Raw genomic sequence first — 23,951 nt, forward strand, 5'->3', positions numbered from 1 at the left:
GGGAAGTATATGGCAATGTTAAGTAATTGCCAAATCATTCAGTAACCTTTAGTTATATTTAAATAATTATGCAAATGCACTACAAAATGATGCATATTGTTTACTTGAGTTATAGCAGTGGAATGTCACTCTTTCCATTGCTTATTGGAGCCCGATGCATTGGTGGTATAATGGTGAGCATAGCTGTCTTCCAAGCAATTGACCTGGGTTTGATTCCAGAACAATGGATCCATTGCTTATTGTAGGAGCTACACAGTAAAAAAAGGTTTCAGAGTGATAGCTGTGTTAGTCTGAATCAGCAAAAACAACAAGGAGTCCTTGTGGCACTGTAGAGACTAACAAATTTATTTGGGCATAAGCTTTCATGGGCCAGAACCCACTTCATCAGATGCATGGAGTGGAAAATACAGGAGCAGGTATAAATACATGAAAAGATGTGATTTGCTTTACCAAGTGTGAGGTCAGTCTAATGAGACAATTCAATTGACAGCAGGATACCGAGGGAGGAAAAATAACTTTTGAAGTGGTAATGAGAGTGGACCATTTCAGACAGTTGACAAGAAGGTGTAACAGTAGGGGGATATTAGTATTGGGGAAATTAGGTTTAGGTTTTGTAATGACCCAACCACTCCCAGTTTTTATTCAGGCCTATTCTGATGATGTCCAGTTTGCAAATTAATTCCAGTTCTGCAGTTTCACATTGGAGTCTGTTTTTGAAGTTTTTTTGTTGAAGAATTGCCACTTTCAGGTCTGTTATTGAGTGACCAGGGAGACTGAAGTGTTCTCCTACTGGTAATTGGACACAAATCTGACATCAGGAATCATAACATTCAAAAACCAGCAGGAGAACACTTGATGGGCAAAAAAGGTATCTTGATAGACAGAGCGAGACTGCAAGCTCCTTTGGGCAATGACCATGTCTTGCCCTGTATCTGTGCATAGCTCACTGAAGGCTGTACAGTGTCAGTGTTCCACACATTAATCATAATATGTGGCCAAAGAATTAAGTGAAGACAAGGCAAACTATAGGACTCATGGTTGCTTATTTTAGGAGAAATTAGTTTGTGATAATGGCTGAAATGGTAATTGTGAAAAATTAAGACTTGTTGAGGCTGGAGCACAGAATCACCTGAAATTCAACCTACTCTCCCCCATAAATGCTGTAACTCAACTTTTGAAATGGACTTAAAACAGCAAAACCAATATGAAACATTTGTAAAAAAAAATGTTCTTCTGACATGTAACATTTTATGCTAAATCTCAGTTTGTGCTGAGTTTACATCTCAATTACAAACACCAGAAAATAGGAATTTATAGTGACTGTCACTTGATGTACAGGGGTTGAACACAGTGATGTCAAGTGTCACTTAAAAATAATCATGTTCCTTCCTCAATCTAAATTCAAAACAGCTCCAAGAGTCCAAACTCAGAGTCAAGATTCATTTACAGACAAAAACCCCAGGATTAATTATCGAACGTCAGACCCACGAGATTATCTATTCATTTGTGGTCTTTTAAGGCACAGCACACAGTTTGTCCCTTAAGCGGGAACCAGAAATGTTCCATCGGATTGTCTAGCTCAGCGGAGCAGCAGCAGAAAGCCACGGGCCACATCTTGCTGAGGGCTTGAGAGCCCCACTCAGATGTTGCCCCAGCCCAGAAATGCACCAGGGCGGAGCCAGCGGCAGCAGCCGGGGAGTGTGTGTTTGTAGCTTGTGGCCGCGGTTGTTTTCTCCTCCCTAAGAACGAGCTGCGGGTTGAACCCACAAACGAACCAGCTTTGCTTTGGAAAAAGCACCCTCGACATCTCCAAATGAGCCAGCGACCCACCCCCTTTCCCTGTCCCCTCCCACTCTCCCTAGCACCCGGGCGGGCGCTCCCGTCTCTCCCAGCTCCAAAGCCGGAGTCCTGCTTCCACCGCGGCTGAGAGCCAGCCCCCGCACCGGAAGGGGAAGCGCCGCCCTGGAGGAAAGGCAAAGGCAGCTTTGCATGAAGTTTGCTCGGGACAGAGTCTTCGGCTGAGCGGGACAGGTAATGGGGGGACGGTGCAAGTCGCGCCTGGGCAGAGCTGGCTGGCAGCACGGCTGGCCCGCGGGCCGCAGCTCCCCTTGCAGAGCCGTAGCTCCGGTCCCGCTGAGCCCAAAGGCAGGGCAGAGGGAGCGGGGAGAGGCGGTTGCGAACTGAAGCCTTCCCTGCCACCTTCTCCGGTGCGGTGCCCCGGGTTCACCTGCCCGGGGCTCTGCCTCTCTTCTGAGCTGTGCTGCGGGGCGGGAGCTGGGGCTGCCTGGCTGAACGTGGCCCGGGGGCACGGCGTGTGCGCGCTCTGTGTCCACACGTGTGGAGTGAGCCGCCCTGCCTTTACCCCCACCTAAGCGGGGTGTGCAGAATAGGGTGGCCAGATGTCTTATGTAGGCCCTATTACTGCCCACTCCCTGTCTGCTCACCCTAGTTCGAAGATGACTCCAGGGGGCATTCTGCACTAGGGTGACCAGGTGGAACACCCAGTCGAAAAAGGATCCTGAGGACTCCAGTCAGCACTGCTGACCGGGCCGTTGACTATCCGGTTGGCAGCACCACGCAGCGGGGCTGGCAGGCTCCCTGCTAGCCTCTGTGCTGCGCAGCTCCCAGGAAGCAGACAGCATGTCCCCTATCCAGCTTTTACACATGGGGGCAGCCAGGGGGCTCTGCACGCTGCCCCTGCCCCAAGGGCCACCCCGCAGCTCCCATTGGCTGGGAACCATGGCCAATGGGAGCTGTGGGGGTGGCGCCTGCGGACGGGGCAGAGCGCAGAGCTACTTGGCCGCACTTCCGCCTAGGAGCTGGAGGGGGGACATGCCCCTGCTTCTGGGAGCTGCTTGAGGTAAGTGCCACCCAGAGCCTGCACCCCTCATCCCCTCCCGTGCCCCAACCCCCTGCCCCAACCCCAGCCCTGATCCCCTTCCCACCCTCTGAACCCCTCAATCCCAGCCCAGAGCACCCTCCTGCACCCCAAACCTCTCATCCCTGACCCCACCCCCAGCTGAAGCCCTCACCCCCTCTTGCATCTCAACCCACTGCCTTAGCCTGGAGCCCCCTCCTGCACTTTGAACTCCTCATTTCTGGCCCCACCCAGGAGCCCACACCGCCAGCCAGAGCCCTCACCCTCTCCTGCACCCCAACCCCCTGAGCTAGCTCAGTGAAAATGAGCGAGTGAGTTAGGGTGGGGAGAGCGAGCAACAGAAGGAGTGGGGGGATGGAGTGAACAGGGAACGGGGTCCCAGAGAAGGGGTGGGGGATGGGCACGGCCTCGGAGGAGGGACAGGGAAGGGGGTGGTGCAAGGGTATTCGGTTATGAGCAGGTAGCAAGTTGGCAACCTTATAGTGCACCAAAAAAATAAAAATTCTGCACACAATATTTTAAAATTCTGCAAATTTTATTTGTCAAAATAACACTACATAATCACGCCAGTTTCAATTATTTTGGTAATTGATTTCAAAATACCTGACAGCAAAAAGACACCCACAACCCATCCCCCCCAGAGCCCACCTGCGGGCCACCTCCCCACCAATACATCCGAACACTCTTCTCCCCAGAGCCCAATCGTGGGCCCCCCAGCCCAGACACCTGTCCCCCTACCTGTCCCCCACGAGTCCAGGGATCCAGAGGGAGAAACAGCCTGATGCTGGGTCCCAGGCTTGCATGGACTTTCCTGTGCGCAGCCCTCTCCTTCCCTCAGGGCATGCTGGGATCTGCAGCTGCCAGGAACCCTCTAGCTTCCTCTCTCTCTCTCCACAGCAGTGTCTTCTATTTGCAAGCTGGGCTCTACCAGGTCCAATGGCGGCTAGCAGCACTGCAGCCCATTTCTGTGGGGGAAAGGAAATTCTGTGTGCACGTTAATTTCTGCAAAATTCTGCATTGCGCAGTGGTGCAGAATTCCCCCAGGAGTAGAAGATACATGCACTGTGTGGAAACTGCTTTGAGAGCCTTGGCTGCCGGCGAAGTGCAAAGTGGCTGATGGCACGTTTTCCCACTGAATTGCTTTTAGGACTCATCTGGCGCATTTTGTGCATCTGGTTCTTTGGGAGAGACTTTTGCTTATCTCACCACCTAACCTTGACCACAAGTGTTGCTTCTGACCATACCTTCTCTTTGCAAAATGGTGTTATAGCTTAATATTTTTCTAAAAGCCTCCTTTTTTGCTTTGTGTAGACCAGTGGTCCCCAACGCGGTGCCCATGGGCGCCATGGCATTTATGTGCACCCGCCTAGTGCCCAGCAGGGGAGAGAAGCCACGGCCCCGCGCCTACCGGGGACAGAGAACTCCGGGGCTGCAGGCTGTGGGCGCCGGTGTTCTCTGTCCCTGGCAGGCGCGGGACTGCGGCTTCTCTCCGGCTTCTCCAGGGCTGCAGGCTCCGGGCGCCGGTGTTCTCTGTCTCTGGCAGGCGCGGGGCCGTGGCTTCTCTCCGGCTCGAAGGCCTGCTGGGGACAGAGTACTCCGGGGCTGCGGGCGCCAGTGTTCTCTGTCCTCGCGGCTTCTCTCTGCACTGCCCAGAACTGCCACCAAAAAAAAAAACAACCCTCCGCCTCTGCAGAATGGACCGAATGTTTTTGATATTTATTTTGTAAAAACTCCTTAATTTTTCTTATAGGTAGATAAAAAAGAGCAAATTCACATGGTAAGGTGAAAGAGTAATTGCCAAATAATTTAATTAATACCTTTTACATGTAAAATTACCTTTTTTATCTTATGGATTCATATATTATGTAATATTAAATATGATGTTTTTTGTATTATTTAATGTACAAATACAAAATAAGCCTTGAAAAATTGTTGGCGCCCGCCACACTCTTCTGAAAACATGAATGGCTACTGGCCACAAAAAGGTTGGGGACCACTGGTGTAGACCAACCCAAATAGAAGAAATCAAGTGGAACTGCTTTAAGAAAAGGAAAAGGATGTCTCTGGGGAACAGAAGTTAAAAAGGGGTTAATGGCCTTGCATAGATCTAAATGGTAGGCTGCTTGCTTTGCTTTCTTTAAATGTCAAGAAATCTGGAACCCATATCTGATTCCTTAATGCCTAGATTGCCACAGTGTAAATGAAAATTCTGGGCCAGGTACTGCCCTAGATTCAGCTACTCCCACTGACATAAATAAATTAAAGATCTGATTTTCCAGTGCCTTGCACCTGATAATGTCACTTACACCAATAAAAGTGAGTGCAAAAACACTACCAAATCAGAATGGTTACACATTACACCCACTTCGTAAATGATGACATAAGGTGCAAAGCAGAGAACCAGGCCCAAGCTTTTGTGTAAAGTCAGTGACTAAGGGCTAGTCTACACTGGCAACGCTAAACGTGGCTTGTGTGGTTGTGGCAGAGTGCTGGGAGAGAGCTCACAGAGCTCTAAAAAAACCACCTCCACGAGGGACGCAGCTACCAGTGCTGGTGCACTGTCTACCCTGGTGCTTTACAGCGCTGAAACTTGCTGAGCTCAGGGTTGTTTTTTTTCCACCCCTGAGCGAGAATGTTGCAGCACTGTAAATTGCCAGTGTAGACAATCCCTAAGCTTATGTGTACACTTAAAACGCTAGAGCAGCGCAGCTGGACTGTTGTAGTTCACCACTGTAGTGCTTCAGTGTAGAATTCTTCTGTCAACCTAGCAATATCTAGCCTGGGGGGTAGGTTGGCATAGTTACATCTTTCAGGGGTGTGTATTTTTCACACCTCTGAGAGACATAGCTATTCCGATGTATGTTTCAGTGTAGACCCGCCCTAAGTATAATGAGGTAGTTTTATGTAGACATTTTTCAGAAAACAGACACATTATAGTGCAGCTGAGAACAGTAATTTATTTATTTTCAAATACATGACAATATACTCATTTGCAGAAAGAGATTTGGCCATGTTTATACACATTGCACTCAGTAGTGTAAAGCTTTGAAGGAAAAAATCAGGTTACAACATGGTCCAAATTATGTCATTGTAAAAATGATGTACCAGGTTGACTATTATAGATTAACACATAATTAATGTGTACATTTTCCCAAGTATGTAATAGTCAATTCTGGAACAGAATGCTTTAGCGATGCAAATAGAAGGTGATTGTGCTGACTGGTGAGATTCGTTGTGGTGCTATGATTGTTTTATTTTATTGGTGACTATAGTGGTTTCATTTCAGTTTCTCTTTGATTTCTTCCCTTTCACTCTTAACCCTTCTCTCTCCTACTCATTATATGGTTTCAAATGTTGGGGGAGATTCCAGAATTTTAGTAGGCTGGTCTTATTGCTTGGCACTCTCTGCACTGTCTGTACAGTCCTGGGTCCTATTGCACAAATGTTTGAATACTGTTGACTGGCTGTTTCAAGGACACAGCCTTGGTTGATGGAAATCACGGTATACCCCATAAACACTGAGGAGAGCCTTGTCAGTGACAGGCTCATGGCAGTGGAACTTGCTACCACCAGCTATCAGGTAGAGTCCAAATCCTGCTACCTTCTGGACATAGTGCAAGATTCATCACTTCATGCAAGTGCTTACTTAATTGATTGGTGGAATCCCACCTTATAAGTAAGGGATCCTGAGGGAAGAGGAGAGCTATGTTCCTCCGGTAGTATGGACATCACAGTGCTGTTCGAGAACAGGACGCCAGCCTTCCATGATGCCTGAGCTCGAAAGGTAGAGAAATATGACCCACTGGCCAAAACCTTGAGAGCTAAGAGTTCCCAGACACACGCACTGATCGTTGGAGCCTTAGGTGCATGGGACCCCAGTAACGAGCGAGTGCTGAGAGAATGCGGAATTGGTCAACACTACACTCGGCTGATGCGGCAACTCATGGTGTCAGATGCCATCAGGTGGTCGAGGGACATCTACATAGAACACATCACTGGACATCGGCAATACCAGGAGGGATGAGCTGGAGTGCCGATGAGAAGCGCAGTCAGGAAAGTAACAAATACTTTCCTTATGGATTGCATTTTCTAAATGGACAACCAACCAAATTCTCAATTACTGAGGGACAATCTCCACTCATTGATATATTTTGCTTTCCACAACCAAATCTCCTTACAACTTTTCATGAGTGATGTACCTGAGTATTCGGATTCTAATATCTAAACTGTATTGTTAATCTATTCACTTAAATTTGGGTTATTGCTGATTATGTACTCTATGTATCATATGACTATTAAAAACTAACTTTGTATTTGTGGATAATCTAAGCACTATACCCAGATGTACAGACACTGTTTTCTCAACCTATGTATTATATAATTTTTTTTAACATTAGCTTTAATAAAATTTTTAAATCTGTTTTTATCTCTCATAAAAATGCATGCAAAGAGCACCTAGATATTATTGTTGATAGAAGTTTACTAGATAAAATGCATTTAGTAATATATTACTTCTCTTTGGGCTGTCACCTTGATGTGGTGGAGAAACGTGCGTATACTTAAGACTCTAAGAGCAATGCCGTTGGGAGTCCTGTACTCCTGGCAGGGACACTCATGGCAGTAAGATCGAAGGTGAGGTACCAGACGAAGTGCAGCCCAACACACCCTAGTATAAGACCTCAACGGCAGAACAGGTGGATGAAGCAGTATCACCTCTCAACGGCTGTGAAGGCAGACAAATGCTGCAATGAAGAAGAAACTCACGGTTGTCTTGGACCTCCTTGCCACCGGACACTGGTGCCTCTTCTGCCAAGATTTATGTGGCTGCTGGTGTGCAACAGCTCTTCCACATTAAACTAATCAAACACAGGCTTCTTTCAGAGGAAGAACTTTTCCCCCACCCCAATCCATAAGAGTCCTGCAGTGATGGGTGAGTGGTGATGGGGACAGGTGAAGTGATCACCAGGAGTCCCTAGTCACAGACACACAAGCAGGCGGTGACTGCAATATGGTTGTCATGTGCCCCTGGACTGGGATGGGGGGGCATTTTTGGCAGCAGCGGGCCTGACTGAGCAGGCCTTTTTAGGAACCCCTCTTCTCACCCCATATGGGGAAGGCACTAGAAAAGGTGCCCCAAACATAGGCTATCCCACCATACCTGACTGGATAACCACGTCCAGAGGGCTCATTCCCAATTTAGTTGGAAAAACAAAAATGTTTCTTGCAATTTGGAATGTCCGTACCCTACTAGATGAATCAAAAAGTGAAAGACCCAAACACAGAACAGCAATTTTTGCCCGAGATCTCTCGAGGTATAATGTCGACATCGCTGCTCTCAGCAAAACAAGACGTGCAGATGAAGGCCCCTTGAGGGAAGAGGGGGCAGTTACACTTTCTTCTGGAAAAGAAAACCAGCAAGCAACAAGCGAATACACGGTGTTGGCTTTGCAATCAAGAACCTTCTAGGCAACCACCTGACTGAGCTTCCCATCGGCATCAGTGAATGCCTTATGACCCTGCGCATCCAATTGGTCAATAAGTCATTTGCCACTGTCATCAGTGCATATGCACCATCACTTGATGCTGAAGAAGAACAGAAAGAATCCTTTCACACCGACCTTGATAAAATTTTGTCATCCATTCTAAAAACAGATCAGATAATCCTTTTAGGAGACTTTAACACAAGAGTTGGCCGAGATTCTAATGTATGGAATAGCACCATTAGGAAGGAAGGAAGGAGTGGGCAAGACCAATTCCAATGGCATCCTTCTACTCCGCAAGTGTGCAGAGCACTACCTTGTGATCACAAACACAATCTTCAGACAAAGCAACAAGTACAAACAACTTGGCAACACTCCCAATGAAAAAAATGGCACCTCCTTGACTGTCATTGTAAGAACACAGGATCTAAGAGATGTTCAAATCACCTGTGTCATGAGAGGAGCCTATGATTGCTGGACTGACCACTGCCTGGTGAGGTCAGTCATGTCCATCAGGATTGCACAGAAACATAGAAAGCAATCCAAATCACACAGATGGCAATACAACATCCAAAGAGTTCAGTCCTCAGTGCACCAAGAGAACTTCCAAAGACTCCTCAGTGAAATATTGACCAAATGCACACCTGGAAATGACAACACAAGTGTTGAAGAAGACTGGGAAGCCCTAAAAGAGACCATCCATGAGGCTTGTGAGAAATTCATCGGCTTTGCTACCCGCCGCCATCAGGACTGGTTTGACGACAACAACAACATTGAGATTACAGCCCTTTTGGACCAGAAGAGAAAATCTTTCTGCGAGTGGCAAAACCAACCACTATCCAGTCAGAAGCAGAGCTCTTTCCATCAGCTCAAAGCTGAAGTTCAAAGGAGGATCCAAGAAATCAAAAACAAATGGTGGGAGGACAAAGCAAAAGAAATCCAAACATTTGCTGATAAACATGATCTGTGGAGCTTTTTTTGTGACACAAAGACCCTGTATGGACCAAAGACCCTGGCCTCACACCTCTGAGATCCGAAGATGGTAGTACTCTTCTTAAAGATAACGAATCTGTCAAAGAGCGCTGGAAGAAACACTACCAAAAGCTTCTAAATTGAGAATCAACTGTGACTGACGACACCAGAGACTCCATCCCTCAGCACGCAATCTGGGAAACTCTTGTCAACCCGCCAACACCTGAGGAGGTCTACAAAGCAATTAAACAAATGAAGAACAATAAAGCACCAGGTCCTGATGGCATACCATCTGAAGTACTGAAAGTGGGGGGGGAAACACTGACTAACAAGCTTCACTTGCTGCTCCTCAAAATCTGGTGCAATGAAGAAGTCCCTGCTGTACATGATGCTAACATCGTCACCATTTTCAAAAAGGGAGACAGGGCCAACTGTGGCAACCATTGAGGCGTTGCCCTCTTCTCCATCGCTGGGAAGATTCTTGCTAGAATCTTACTGAATCACCTGCTCCCTCTTGCAGAGGAAGTACTTCCAGAATCCCAGTTTGGCTTCAGACTATCACGAGGCACCACCAACATGATTTTCGCAGCCAGGCAGATCCAGGAAAAATGTCAAGAACACCACCAGAAGCTGTATGTGGCCTTTATCGATCTGACCAAAGCCTTTGACTCTGTCAACTGTGAGGCTCTGTGGAAAATCATGTCAAAGTTTGGCTGCCCAAGCAAATTTATCACCATTGTAAGACTCCTCCACGACAGATGACTACCTCTATCCTGTGCAGTTGCTCTACCTCTGAGCCCTTTGTCATCCAAACTGGCGGAAAACAAGACTGTGTACTGGCACCCACCCTTTTCTCCATTTTCTTAGCAGCTATGAAAACACTAACCCAAAACAGTCTACCCCAGGGCATTGGCATCCAATATCGGATTGACAGCAACCTCTTCAACCTTGCTCGTCTCTATGCCAGAATAAAGTAATATTGGCAACAATAACCGAACTCCAGTGCGCAGATGACTCTGCTGTAGTTACACACTCAAAGGAGGATCTACAAACAGCCCTTAATTGCTTCTCTGAAGTTTACAAAAGCTTAGTGCTAACTCTGAACATCGGCAAAACAAACGTTCTCCACCAGCCACTCCCCGGTCAATCATCAGACCCAGCAAGGAAGGTCTACACTGACAAAGAAGAACTGGAAAATGTAGAATACTTTGCCTATTTTGGCAACCATCTTTCACAGAGGGCAGACATAGATGTCGAGATTCAGCACAGAATTTGCTGCACCAGCCTTGCTTTTGGCAAACTGTCTCGCCAGGTGTTCAACAATCACAACATCAGAACACATCCTAGACTTTTAGTTTATAAAGTGGTGGTAATGCCAACTCTCCTCTATGGCTGGGGGAGTTGGGTGACCTATAGAAAACACCTGAAAAACCTGGAACGTCAGCACCAGCACTTTCTTTGGAAGATCCTCAACATAAAGTGGGAGGATCATCACACTAATGTCAGTGTCCTCACAGAGGCCAGCATCTTCAGTGTTGAGGCCCTGATTATCCAGCACCAGCTGAGTCGGAGCGGGCACTGTGTCCTCGTGCCTGATATATGCTTACCAAAACAACTACTGTACGCCCAACTCACCAAAGGAAACAGGGAGTCCAAAAGAAACGCTTTAAAGACACCCTCAAGGTAAACATCAAGAGATGTGGCATTGAAACCACACGCTGGGAGACAGCAGCTCAGGATAGGGATAACTGGCGAAGACTTGTCAGAGAGGAAACGTCCACTTTTGAGGAAAATCGCCTTCTCCTGGTTGCAGAAAAACGCCAGAAAAGAAAGGAAAGATAACTGTCACACAGCAATTGTGGCCCAACCCTGTCTTCTAACACCACCTGCAATGTCTGCCAACAAGCCTGTGGCTCAGGGATCGGACTCCTCAGTCACCAAAGAACCCATGAAAAATAAAACCCGTGAAAGAGATCATCCTTAACCTCGAGGGATTGCCGATAAAGACTGCCTCATGATGGGCATACTACCTCTTTTTTTAAACCATGCAATGATGCATGTGATATAAGAATCTATATAGAATAGAGTGGGAGCAAATTGAATCAGGTGGCTATACGCTCAGATGCTGCATTGTAGAACAGCTGTTTGTGCAGAGGGTCAATATGCCTGTTTTTACTGCAGTTTGAGTACTAATTATTACATTTGCTGAAGGACTGCATATTTATATTGTATATTATGGTACCACCTGGAATCTCAAACTTAGGTCAGGTCTCCATTGTACAATGACATGGCACGAACACATAATAAGAAAAAACAGTTTATAATCCCTGATCCTAAACATTTTAACATGCGTGCTTAACTTTAGTAGCCTGAGATGACTATTCATGGTACTAAAGTTAAGCACATGTGTGTTTGCAGGATTGGGGCCTAAGTAGACAAGACAGATAGAGGGTGGGAGACCATATTTATCCTGATTTCACAGATGAGGAAAACTGAAGCACAGAGAGGTTAACTGACTTGCCTCATGACTGGAATATTGGTATAGAAGGATGTAGTTCGTTCAGGAAGGACAGGCAGGGGAAAAAGGGAGGAGGTATTGCATTATACATCAAGAATGTATACACTTGTTCTGAGGTGCAGAAGGAAGTGAGGTGCAGACCAGTTGAAAGTCTCTGGATGATGATAAAAGGGGGGAAAGAGGGGCAATGTCATGGTAGGGGTCTTCTATAGACCACCAAATCAGGACAAGGTAGTGGATGAGGCATTTCTAGAACAAATAACAGAAATATCCAAAGCACAAGACTAGTGGTAATGGGAGACTTTAACTCCCCAGACATCTGTTGGAGAAGTAATATGGCAAACCCAAAATGTCCAATAAGTTCTTGGAATGTAGTTGGGACAAAGTTTTGTTTCAGAAGGTGGAAAAAGTAGCCAGGGGAATGGCCATTTTAGACTTGCCTCTGACTAACAGGGAGGAGTTTGTTGCAAATCTGAAGATTGGAAGCAATTTGGGTGAAAGTGATCATGAAATAATATATTCATGATTCTAAGAAAAGGAAGGAACGAGAGCAGGAGAATAAGGACGGTGGGCTTCAAAAAACTTTTTAACAAACTCAGAGAACTGGTAGATAAGGTCCAATGGGAAGAAAATCTAAGGGGAAAAGGAATTCAGGAAAGCTGGCAGTTTCTCAAAGAGACAACATTAAAGGCACAACAGCAAACAATGCTCACGTGAAGGAAAGATATGAAGAATAGTAAGAGACTAATATGGCTACATCAAGAGCTCTTTAATGACCTGAAAACCAAAAAGGAATCCTACAGAAAGTGGAAACATGGACAAATTGCTAAGGAGGAGTACAAAAGAATAGCAGAAGCATGTAGGAACAAAATCAGAAAGGCAAAGGCATAAAACGAGTTTTACCTAGAAAGGACCTACAAGGTAAAAAGAAGAAGTTATTTAATTGCATCAGGAGCAAGAGAAAGATGAAGGAAAGTGTAGGTCCTCTACTTAGCAGGGAAGGAGAGCTAATAGCAGATGATATCAAGAAGGCTGTTGTGGTTAATGCCTATTTTGTTTCAGTCTTCACTAAATAGGTTAATTGTGACCAGATAGTCAACACAGTTAATATTGACAACAAGCAGGAAGAAACACATGCCAAAATAGGGAAAGAACAGGTTAAAGAATATTGAGATAAGTTAGATGTATTCAAGTAGGCAGATGAAATTCACACTAGGGTACTTAAGGAACTAGCTCAAGCAATCTCAGAACTGTTAGAGATAACCTTTTGAGAACTCATGGAGGAAGGGTGAGGTCCTAGCGGACTGGCAAAGGGCAAAAAAAGTCCCTGTCTTTAAAAAGGGAAACAAAGAGGACATAGGCTGACTGGTCTATAATTCTAACTTTGATACCTGGGACAAATTATTGAAAATTCAGTTTGTAAGCACCTAGAGGATAATAGGGTTAAAAGTAATAATCAACATGGATTTGTCAAGAACAAATCAGGCCAGAACAATCTAACATCCTTCTTTGACAGTGCTACAGGCATAGTGGATTGGGGGTGAGGTGATGGGGAGGAGGAGGAGGAGTAGATATAACTTATCTTGATTTTAGTAAGGTTTTTTGACACAGTCCCACATGACATTCTCATAAGCAAACTAGGGAAATATGGTCTAGATGAAATTAGTATAAGGTGGGTGCAAAACTGTTTGAAAGAATAGTTTTCAGTGGCTTGCTGTCAAACTGGGGGGACATATCTAGTTAGTCTTGGAGGGGTTAGTCCTGAGTATGGGACTATTTGATATTTTCATTGATGTCTTGGATAATGGAATGGAGGGTATGCTTGTAAAGTTTGTATATGACACCAGGCTAAGAGGGGGTTGTAAGCACTGAGGGGGACAGGATTAGAATTCAAAACAACCTTGACAAATTGGAGAATTGGTCTGAAATCAACAAGGTGAAATTCAATAAAGACAAGTGCAAAGTACTACACCTAGGAAGGAAAAATCAAAGGCACAACTACAAAAGAGAGGATATCTGGCTAGACAGTAGTACTGCTGAAAAGGATCTGGGGATTATTGTGAATCACAAATTGAATATGAGTAAAAAATGTGATACAGTTATGAAAAAGGCTAATATTCTGGGATGTATTAACAGGAGTGTTGTATGTTAGACATGGGAGATAATTGTCCCATTCTACTCAGCACTGGTGAAGCTGCAGCTGGAATTCTGTGTCCCGAAAGGATCTTGTGTTCAAGTTTTTCCTCTGCCCTTCAGAATCTTTTAAAGATAATGTAAGAGCAGCTATACACAGGCCAGCAGAAGGAGACCAAAACAGAAAGAGCTATACAAGGAGAACAATACCAAGAGTATACAAAGCCAATAATATGAAGCAATTGTGAAAAAGGCTAATATTCTGGGGTGTATTAATAGGAGTGTACTATGTAAGACCCAGGAGGTAATTGTCCTGCTCTACTCAGCACTGGTGAGGCCTCTGGAATATTATGTCCAGTTTTGGGCACCACACTTTAAGAAATATGTGGTCAAATTGTTCCAGAGAGTCCAGAGGAGCACTACAAAAATGATAAAAGATTTAGAAAACCTGGCCTATGAGGAGAGGTTAAAAAAACGGGGTATGTTTAGTTTTGAGAAAAAGAAGACTGAGGGGGGGGAATCTGATGAATCTTCAAATAAGTTAAGGGCCATTATAAAGAGGACTGAGATCAACTGTTCATTGTGTCCACTGAAGGTAGGACAAGAAGAAATGCACTTAATCTGCAACAAGGGAGATTTAGGTTAGATATTAGGAAAAACTTTCCAACTATAAGGATACTTAAGGACTGGAATAATCTTCCAAGGGAGGTTGTGGAATTTTCATCACTGGAGGTTTTTGAGGACAGGTTGGACACCACCTATCAGGGATAGCATAGGTTTACTTGGTCCTGCCTCAGCACAGGGGGCTGGACTACATGACCTTCAGAGATCCCTTCCAGCCCTACATTTCTAAGGTTATATATGTCTTGTCTCTCTCACATGCTTTAGTCTCCCTTTTTCTGTATTTCTGATTCTATATATTTTGAGTTGTTTGCTTTGAGCAGTGCTTTGCTATGCATTATACAGTGTTTATGGTATACATAAGACACACTGAACTTTGTTTGTCCACTCCCTGGGGCAGTAAGGCCTGATCTACACTGCCACTTAAGTTGATGTAAGTTATGTTGACCTAACGCGGTGTCTCCCACCGACTTAGCTTCTGCCTCTCTAGGAGGTGGAGTATTGAAGTTGACGGAAGAGCGCTCTGCCATCAACTTATTGCGTCTTCACCAGACCCGCTAAATCAATGCCGCTGCCAATTTAGGATGCCAGTGTAGACAAGCCCTAAGAGACAGAACTGCAAAGATCAATCTAACGTTTTGATGTATGCCTGGTGCTCTCTGGTCACCAACTTGAAAAGCAGCTTTTTGGAATGGCCAAAAACTGAAACACCACAGTACAATTACAATAGAGGTTCAAGTCCCTAAACAGCAGGGCACTCTTACTTTAAAGGTGGATGCAAGTGTCTCAGTTATTTTTAATCTTTTAGAGGTGGAAAAACCCCAGCCTTGGGCTGTAACTGCCCTTCTTTAAGCAATTTGTCCTGAATTGGCACTCTCAGTTGGGTCCCGCCAGAACCAGCATCGTTACACTCTTATTCATTACCCATAGTGAATACACAACAAATGTATGTGAAACAGCCTAACGTGTTGTTGTTTGCCACAGTGCATAGATGGTGATGAGCACTTGGAATCTCCATCTAGGGCTTGGTTCAGCAAACCTTCACACATGTGACTTTGAAGTCAAAAGAGACTACTCTGAATGCACCTGTTAAGAAATAGGTGTGGTTCCCCACATCAAAGGCGACAAGAACATCTTTTTGTTAAGTGTTCATTAGATATCAGAGGTGCATGAGAACAAAGGCTTGTATTGTATGTATGTGCACAACTTTCTTGGTGTGTGAACAAACATTACAATAAGGAAGGCTTAGTTTTTTACAGAACCTGTTCTGTAAGGGCTAGTCTACATATAATTTTTGTACTGATTTAACTTAATTGGTTTAGAAATTGCCATAGTTAAATCAGTGCACGAACATAGCTTTAGTAGTAAAAAAGGTGCTTATATTGATTTCAGGGCTTGAGTCATGCCAGAACATTCTGGAGCACTGTTCCAGTACTTTTGATGCTATCACTTATGATAAGGTGGCTGGATGGTTTATACCCATCCCCCCGCTGCAGAGGGTCTGTGATACTGTCCTCACTGGCTCTGGGTAGAGCTGAGTTTAACAGTGTGTTGGAGGTACGTTCCTCTCACTCTCTCCATCCCGGGATGGAGTGGAGGAAGAGCGAGGATCTTCGGCCCGTTTCCGAGATGCACCAAGGAGTTGGCTGGAGACCAATGCTGCTGATGGATAGTAACGTAGAATTTGGTGCCTTTGTGGGTAAGTATAACAAAGTAGATTGTGAATGTCCTGAAGTCATTAGTAGCTGCTTTTATCCTCTTGCTTCTGGCTCTGCTTGCCTGGCTTTCACCCAGCCTTGTGTTGAAAGTGGAGGATATGTTAATTGTGGTTTTATTCATGATGAAGATGACACTAATGATTAAAACTGCACAGCAGAGTTGATACATATGATGAGCAGTCCTCTGAGAACAGTATCCAAAAGAAGCTACCTCTGTCATCCAGCAACCAAGCATCAACAGTAAACTGTGACCCAAGTGGTGGTTCACATGAAAAATTGAATGTTAAAGATGGGAGGAGCCTCTGAGGGTGTCGGAGTGCAGTGTAGCCCCTGACAGGTGGTGTCAAGGTGTACGGGGTAAGATGAGGGGCAGTGCGGAACCTGCTGCCATGGGGCTCCTGGGGCTCCCGAACCCAGAAAAAGCTGCCCCACTTTGCAGTGCTATCACTTATGAGTGATAGTGTTGGACATGCGTTCCTGCACTACTTTTTTTAAGGACTCAAGCACTGGTCAATTTAGAAACACTGCTTAGCTATCTTAGTACAAAAACTGTGTAGGCAAGCCCTATATCATAAGCTTAACACTGCTTTTCTGGTTACTTGTTCAAAAATGTATGTGATGCAGAAATACTGAAGATAGAAGACAGTGCAGTAAGCAGTTCTCTAGAATACTAGTTCCCAAACTTTTTTGTCTTGGACTATGTCTATACTAGCACCCCTGACCGACATAAGTTTCACTGACCGAAGCGCTGGTGTGGACAGTGTTATGTCAGCAGGAGATGCTCTCCCACCCATATAGCTACTGCAACTCGTGGGGGGTGGTTTAATTATGCCGATGGGAGAGCTCTCTCTTGTTGGCATAGAGCGGCTACATGGGAGACCTTACAGTGGCACAGCTGCAGCAGTACAGCTGTGCTATTGTAAGGTCTATAGTGTAGACATAGCCTTACATACTCCTTTTTGTGCACATTTATTTTGGGTCTCAATAGCCTTAAGTTATTTTACTACAGAGTTGGAAATAATGTATTCATCCTTTTTAAACATCATGTTTTTAGACAGTGAATCAAAAAGAGGCACAATGGAAGCAACCATTATTGTTGTTTATGACTCTTGTGTTACTCAAATTATAAGCATTGAATGACGTGATGTATTTTGGTAAGCCGCTGAACTATGTCAATGGCTTGACTTTTTAACTTGTCTAATTTAAATTCAGAGTTCCTTCTAATCTTTATCTGGATTATTGGAGAACATTGTTAATGGGCAGTGAGAGGCTCTTGGTGTGTGTGTATGCATTAATTAAAGGGCAGCGGGAGGCTCTGGACATGCATGTTTAGTACCAAACGTAACGTGAATTATGTGTGGCAACAGAATAAGTTATATGATGCTGTATGTCAAAATGTATAGAACATTCATTGTGGATAGACCACTTGATGCAATTTTCTTTCCTAACCTGTAAAATTCTTCTGTTCTGAATCAGTCACTCTTCATGAGATTATATTGTATTCGTATTCTAAAGAGTGCTTCAGCTTGAAGCAGGGAATCAGAATTCCAATGATATTCTGCATTCACAAGTTTCTGTGAGCTTGTAATGGAATACTCTGTTAGCATGTGCCTGAAGAATGTCAGCAAGAAGTTGTTGGGATTTTGTTTTTGTAGTGGTTACTCTTTGACAACAAAAGTTTCTGTCTATGCTTTTAAAAGGTTGGTGCACACAGTGAAGTGCTCCTCATGGTGTAAACATGCAACCATATTTAAGATGGCATTGTTCCTATCTGCCTTCCATCAGAAGGCCTTAGGGTATGTCTACACCCAGCCGCTAGTTCGGTGGCTGGGAATCGAAGTTCTGGGTTCGACTTATCGCATCTTGTCTGGACGCGATAAGTCGAACCAGGAAGTGATCGCCGTCGACTGCGGTACTCCAGCTATACGAGAGGAGTACCGCGGCGTCGACGGGGGAGCCTGCCTGCCGCGTGTGGACCGAGGTAAGTTCGAACTAAGGTACTTCGAACTTCAGCTACGTTATTCACGTACCTTAGTTCGAATTGGGGGGTAAGTGTAGACCAGGCCTTAGACTGGAACAAGGGAATATCCAGTTAAGGTATACTTTTTTATCATGTTTTACCCTCACTCATCACATTTCCCACTTTAGTGACAGATTCCACCTTTCTATAAATGTTCTGTATGCGTGTGTGTGTGTGCGCGCGCACTACCCGTCCACACTGGCAAGGCAAGTAGAGCGCTCTGACTCCACGGCTACAGCGCTGAGAGGAATAACGTTTGCTGCGCCTTGGCTACAACGCCCGGGCATCAGCGTGAACGAGGTGTTGCATTACTGCACTCTGATTGGCCTCTAGAAACGTCCTGTAATCCCCTTAAGTTAAGTGGTTGCTCTTGTCATTGTTTTGAACTCCTGTAGGAATGCAGAAATGTCCTTTCAAAGCTCCATTTCTGACAGCCGACATGCAAGCCGTTACTGTGGAATGCTGTGTGTGTGAGGCGGGCAGGAGAGGGAGAGGTCTGCTGCTGTCTGAACTTACAAGACAGCATGCTGACATGCTCTCAGCCCCCCAAAAACCCACTCTCTCTCCCCCCACGTACACACAACACACTCCTTGTCACACTCCACCCCACCCCTCCCATTTTAAAAGCACGTTGCAGTCACTTGCATGCTGGGATAGCTGCCCATAATGCACCACTCCCAATGCCGCTGCAAATGTGGCCACACCAGTGCGCTTGAAGCTGTCAGTGTGGACAGATTGCAGCGCTTTCCCTACTGCGCTCCACGAAGGCTGGTTTAACTCAAAGTGCTCTACATCTGCAAGTGTAGCCATGCCCTTACTTTACTTTTGTAAACTGCTTTGAGATCAGTGGATAAAGTATGTAACAGCTGATTTTTATTATTGGATGAGTTGGAAGTAAGATATGAGATGCCAAAATATTATGTAGATTCTTTTTTAAAAAGGGATGCAGAAGCTGTGTGAATTTTTAACTTCTTAAAAATATTTACAGTTTTTAGGGGAATGTTTCAAAGTCACCAACTGGTATTCAGACTGTGCTTTTTAAATTTGCTCTATGGCTGTCCCAAATAGAGCTATTATTAGTTTCATGAATCTGCCTTCTTTTCTTAAACCAAAATGATGCACCATCACTGAAAATCTTAAGTATTAGGTACATCTTAATATTAGGTATACCCTGCAGCCTAGGAGAGCAGAGAGCAGGATTACAAAGGGGACAATAAAGAACCTTCTCTATATCTCGGCTTGGAAGGATTTTTCTATCGGTAAATGTCTATTTCACCATACACACACAAACTGACGAAAAACTATTTCCATTGGTGACAGAAATTTACATATAGGCAAAGGAAGAAAAATGTTGCCTGAGAATCTGTTAGTCAAAATCTAGTGATTTAGACTTTTCAGTTAGGCTAAAAAGAGACTAGTGAATGAATAGTAAAAACAGGTATGAATTGTTGATTTAAGGATATTTACTTTGTCTATTTTGACGTATGATGTTGAGGAGCTGTGTTTTAATGATTTACAAAGGTTTAACATTTTGAATCTCAATGTCTACCATCATTAAATAATTATCTGAACGACCCCATAATTTCATGGAACTATGAAAATTTAAAATATAAAAATTAAAAAAGTCTTAAAACCCATCAGTTTGTGGAACTGTGAAAATTTAAATAATAAAAACTGAAAAAAATGCTTAATAAGGAACATCAATATTATCAGTCAAAATTGTGAAAAAGTAAAAATAGAATTCTGCCAAATATCTTAGGCTATGTCTACAATAGGAGTGCTTTTCTGCTATCACTAAATGAATATACTATGCTGGCAAAGTGCTGTTAGTGTGGACGCAGCTATACCAACAGAACTGCACTTTTGCTGGTATAACTTGTTCTAGCACAACTCCTCCCCCCCGGAGCAAAATAAGCTATACTGGCAAAACTGCATTCTAAGGACTTTTACCAGCACAGCTATGTTGAGTCACAAATCACAGCTCTTCACACCCCTGATATACATAGGTATGCCAGCAAAAGTTTATAATGTAGACTTGGCCTTAGCTGTACCATTGTCTAGAATTTTCTCCAAACTCCTGGGAGTTGACACTCACAACGTACTTATTTTTTTCTATCCTGAACTCCCTTTTGTGACTGTGCTGCCTCCCCTGCCCCCCTCCCCCCACCAACTGAGTCAAATTCTAGTCTTAGATTCGCACAACTTTTTAAACGTTTCATACTGGGGCACGCATTGTACTCATTTGGAAGTTTATCTCTCCTCTTTTCAAAGGATTGTAAGCCATTGGGCCAATCTAACCAAGAAATAACATTGTTATCTGGCAAAATAGCTTCCTCAAAGTCCAGGTTGCAATAAAATATTCATTCTATGTTCTGTGGTTTTTGTTTTTTTCTGCTCCACTTTCACAAATTTCCTCAAAACTAAATCAGCCTGAAATTTCACTGGTGTGTTCTTATGCCATGACAAGATGTATTCAGAAGAGTTGAATCAGAAAAGGTGTTTTGGAGATAAAGTGCTCAAAAAATGAGGCTCTCACTTCTAGGGAATTTTTTTAAAATTTAACTTAGTTTGCTTTGAGAAAATAAACTCCTGACCTTTTAATCTAAAGCAGGGATGGGGAACCTCCGGCCCGCAGACCGGATCCTGCCTGCTGCTTCCCTTTGTCTGGCCCGCGGCAGGTCTCCACACCGTGGGCTGAAAGCCCCAAGCCTTGGTGCCCCTCCGCCAGGCTGGAGCCGTGAGCACCAGCTTGCTAGCATGTCTCTGCGGCCCCTATGTGGAGGGGTGATCAGGGAAGCTCTGCGTGATGCCTCCGCCCCCCAGCACTGCATCCGCAGCTCTCATTGGCCGGGAATCGTGGCCAATGGGAGCTGCGGGGGCAGCGCCTGTGGGGGCAGGCAGCGCACACTGTGTAGAGCCGCCTGGCCTCTCTGCCTAGGGGCCGGATGTGCCGGCTGCTTCTGGGAGCAGTGTGCAGCCAAGGCAGGCAGGGAGCCTGCCTTATCCCCGCTGCGCCGCCCACTGGGAGCTGCCTGAGGTAAGCGCCGCCCGGCTGGAGACAGCACCCCAAACCTCCTCCCGCAACCCAACCTCCTGCCCCAGGTTGGAACCCCCTCCCACAGCCTACCTCCCTCCCCCCCACACCCTAACCCCCTGCCCCAGCCCAGAGCCCCCTCTCGCACCCCGAAGCTCTAATTTCTGGCCCCATCACAGAGCCTAGGGGAAGCCCTGAGCCTTCGTACCCCCACCCCCACTACGGGGCTGTGTGTGGCCCCCGATTGATTTTTTTCTGTGGGTCAGTGGCCCCGATAGAAAAAAGGTTCCCTACCCGTGCTCTAAACTGAGGACCGATTCTAAAAGCACTAACTATCATGAGTAGTCCTGAGGATGTCAGTGGGATTCTGCTGATGTCTAGTTCGACTAATAGGTTCTCTCCCCAGTAGTAAATGTTTGAAGAACGAGTGCTAACGCTGTATTGCAGTAATCATAAACAGGCAGGAGCTCTTGAAAATTGAAGCTCTATGCTGAGTTCAATCTGTACTTTATGGTCTACATTGCTAAAAGTATTGCTTCTGCTGTCATTTTTTGTTCTGCTTCTGAAGCACTGATAGTATATAAATATATCTTCTACTACTGTTTGTACAGTAACTAGCACAATAGGGCCCCATTCGTGGTTGGTCCTTATGCTCTACTGTAATAAACATGAGCAACAAAAATGATAAAATGTTTAGAAAACCTGACATATAAGGAAAGGTTAAAAAATGGGCATGTTTAGTCTTGAGAAAAAAGGATTGAGGGGGAACCCGATAATAGTTTTCAAATATGTTAAGGGCTGTTATAAAGAGGACTGTGATCAGTTGTTCTCCATGGCCACTGTTGGTAGAACAAGAAGTAATGGGCTTAATCTGTAGCAAGGGAGATTTAGGTTAGATATTAGGAAAAAAATTCTTACTATAAGGGTAGTTACGCTCTGGAATTGGCTTCCAGTGGAGGTTGTGGAGTCCCCATCACTGGAGGTCTTTGAGAACAGGTTGGACAAAGAACTGTCAGGGATGGTCTAGGTTTACTTGGTCCTGCCTCAGCGCAGAGGGCTGGACTACATGATCCCTTGAGGTCCCTTCCAGCCTACATTTCTACGGTGAATAATAATTATGCAGCAAAGAGCCTGAATATCAGTATCCATGTTCAGTGTTTCTAGCTGGCTCCATAACTGTGCCAGAATAGTGGTGGGCTCTCTATTCTCCCCGCATTACCTTTACCGTATTAAAGCATCTGTAAACTAAGCTGTGGTTGTTAAATACTTTGAAGTGTATGTATGTAATGAACGCTTGTATAAGTCTAATTTTCAAACATGACTCCTGTAAACTGCTGTCATTTAAAATAATGTGCAGAACCTGCATTTCCATGCATAGACTGTCATTTGCATGCAAAATAGGTAATCACACACGCTACATGTTCAGACCCTTTTTATAGCTGCAATTAACTACAGTATTTGGCGTTTTGGTATGACCTGATTAAAAATGCTCTTATAGTATGGGCTATTGGCAGTTTCCCATTTTTAAGTATTTTACCTTTTTATTATTGTTTGGCTCTTAAGGCAAGTATCTTCTGCATTCTGTTTTATCTTTCAAGTTTTTAGACACTTTTTTTTTTGTCCTACTCTTCACAAGGAAGCAAGAAGTGTGACAGGAAGGTGTGATTTTTAATTTACACCAGAGTTCTCAGCAAATAATGACTTTTCACACCCTGTTATTGCAGCTTAGCCTGGGGGAGGAGTTGTATGGCTACTGTTGTCATATCAAATTAAATCCACTCTTGTAATTCAGAAAGACATTCCTTTTTAATTTAACCCTTTTCAGTTTCTGAAGCATATTGATCTTAGATGGATGAACTTTAAATTATTTTAATGATTTAAAAACTAATGAGGTGTGTGGGGGAGAGAATTATTATTGAAGCATGTAACATGTAAATGCCTATTCTCAAGCTTGGTATGTTTTTTGCCCTCCTACAGTATGACAAATTGTGACTCTCATCCTACAATGAACTTTACATGGGCAGACCCTCGTACCTTCATGGAGTTCATTGCAGAATCAGGGCCTTATGTATGTCTGCATTGTAAGAAAATGTTGGGTCTAGTATGTCTAATGTCCCATGGAAGGAAAATGATTAGCCCACCCAAAAAGTTCTCTTGAGTCAGCTAATGTTTTTGCCTCTCTGACTACTTAGAAACTAATTCTCTAGCTCTTCGAAATTTGCCATGGCATTCAGCGAGTGCTTGACTTCCATGCAGCAGAGCCAAATTACATCAATTTAGTATTAAAAAAAAATTAAAAAAACACTCATGACAGTGGTGTCTTTCTAGAGTTTTAATTGTAAAAGAGTCATAAAGATGGGAAGGCAATTTCTCTGTATAAGCACATCATATCTTTCCAGTGCAGTTGTTCATTTTTTCATTTAATTATTTATTTACTTACTTACTTAAAGTTACTGACCATCTTGGGCATTTTAAAACCAAATTAAAAGCAGATTAAATAAATCAATAAAAATAAAATTAAGAATCTTATTTCAAGCTATTATGGAGGGAGGGATTGTAATGTTTAAGGCATTTCAG

General features: G+C 44.3%; 1 protein-coding gene across 2 annotated transcripts in view; it reads left to right on the forward strand.

The window, feature by feature from the left end:
* The first annotated feature begins 1,901 nt into the window (after nt 1-1,901).
* The window catches only part of SAMD3 (sterile alpha motif domain containing 3), an 80,067-nt gene continuing 58,017 nt past the window's right edge, over nt 1,902-23,951 (forward strand). For both annotated transcript variants that reach the window (XM_024210782.3, XM_024210783.3), the window contains exon 1: nt 1,902-2,031. The gene's annotated coding sequence lies outside the window, so the exon portion shown is untranslated. The remainder of the gene's footprint in view (nt 2,032-23,951) is intronic.

The sequence above is a fragment of the Terrapene carolina genome, unplaced genomic scaffold, assembly GCF_002925995.2.
Source record: "Terrapene carolina triunguis isolate 2854851 unplaced genomic scaffold, T_m_triunguis-2.0 Scaffold85, whole genome shotgun sequence".
Classification (NCBI taxonomy): Eukaryota; Metazoa; Chordata; order Testudines; family Emydidae; genus Terrapene; species Terrapene triunguis.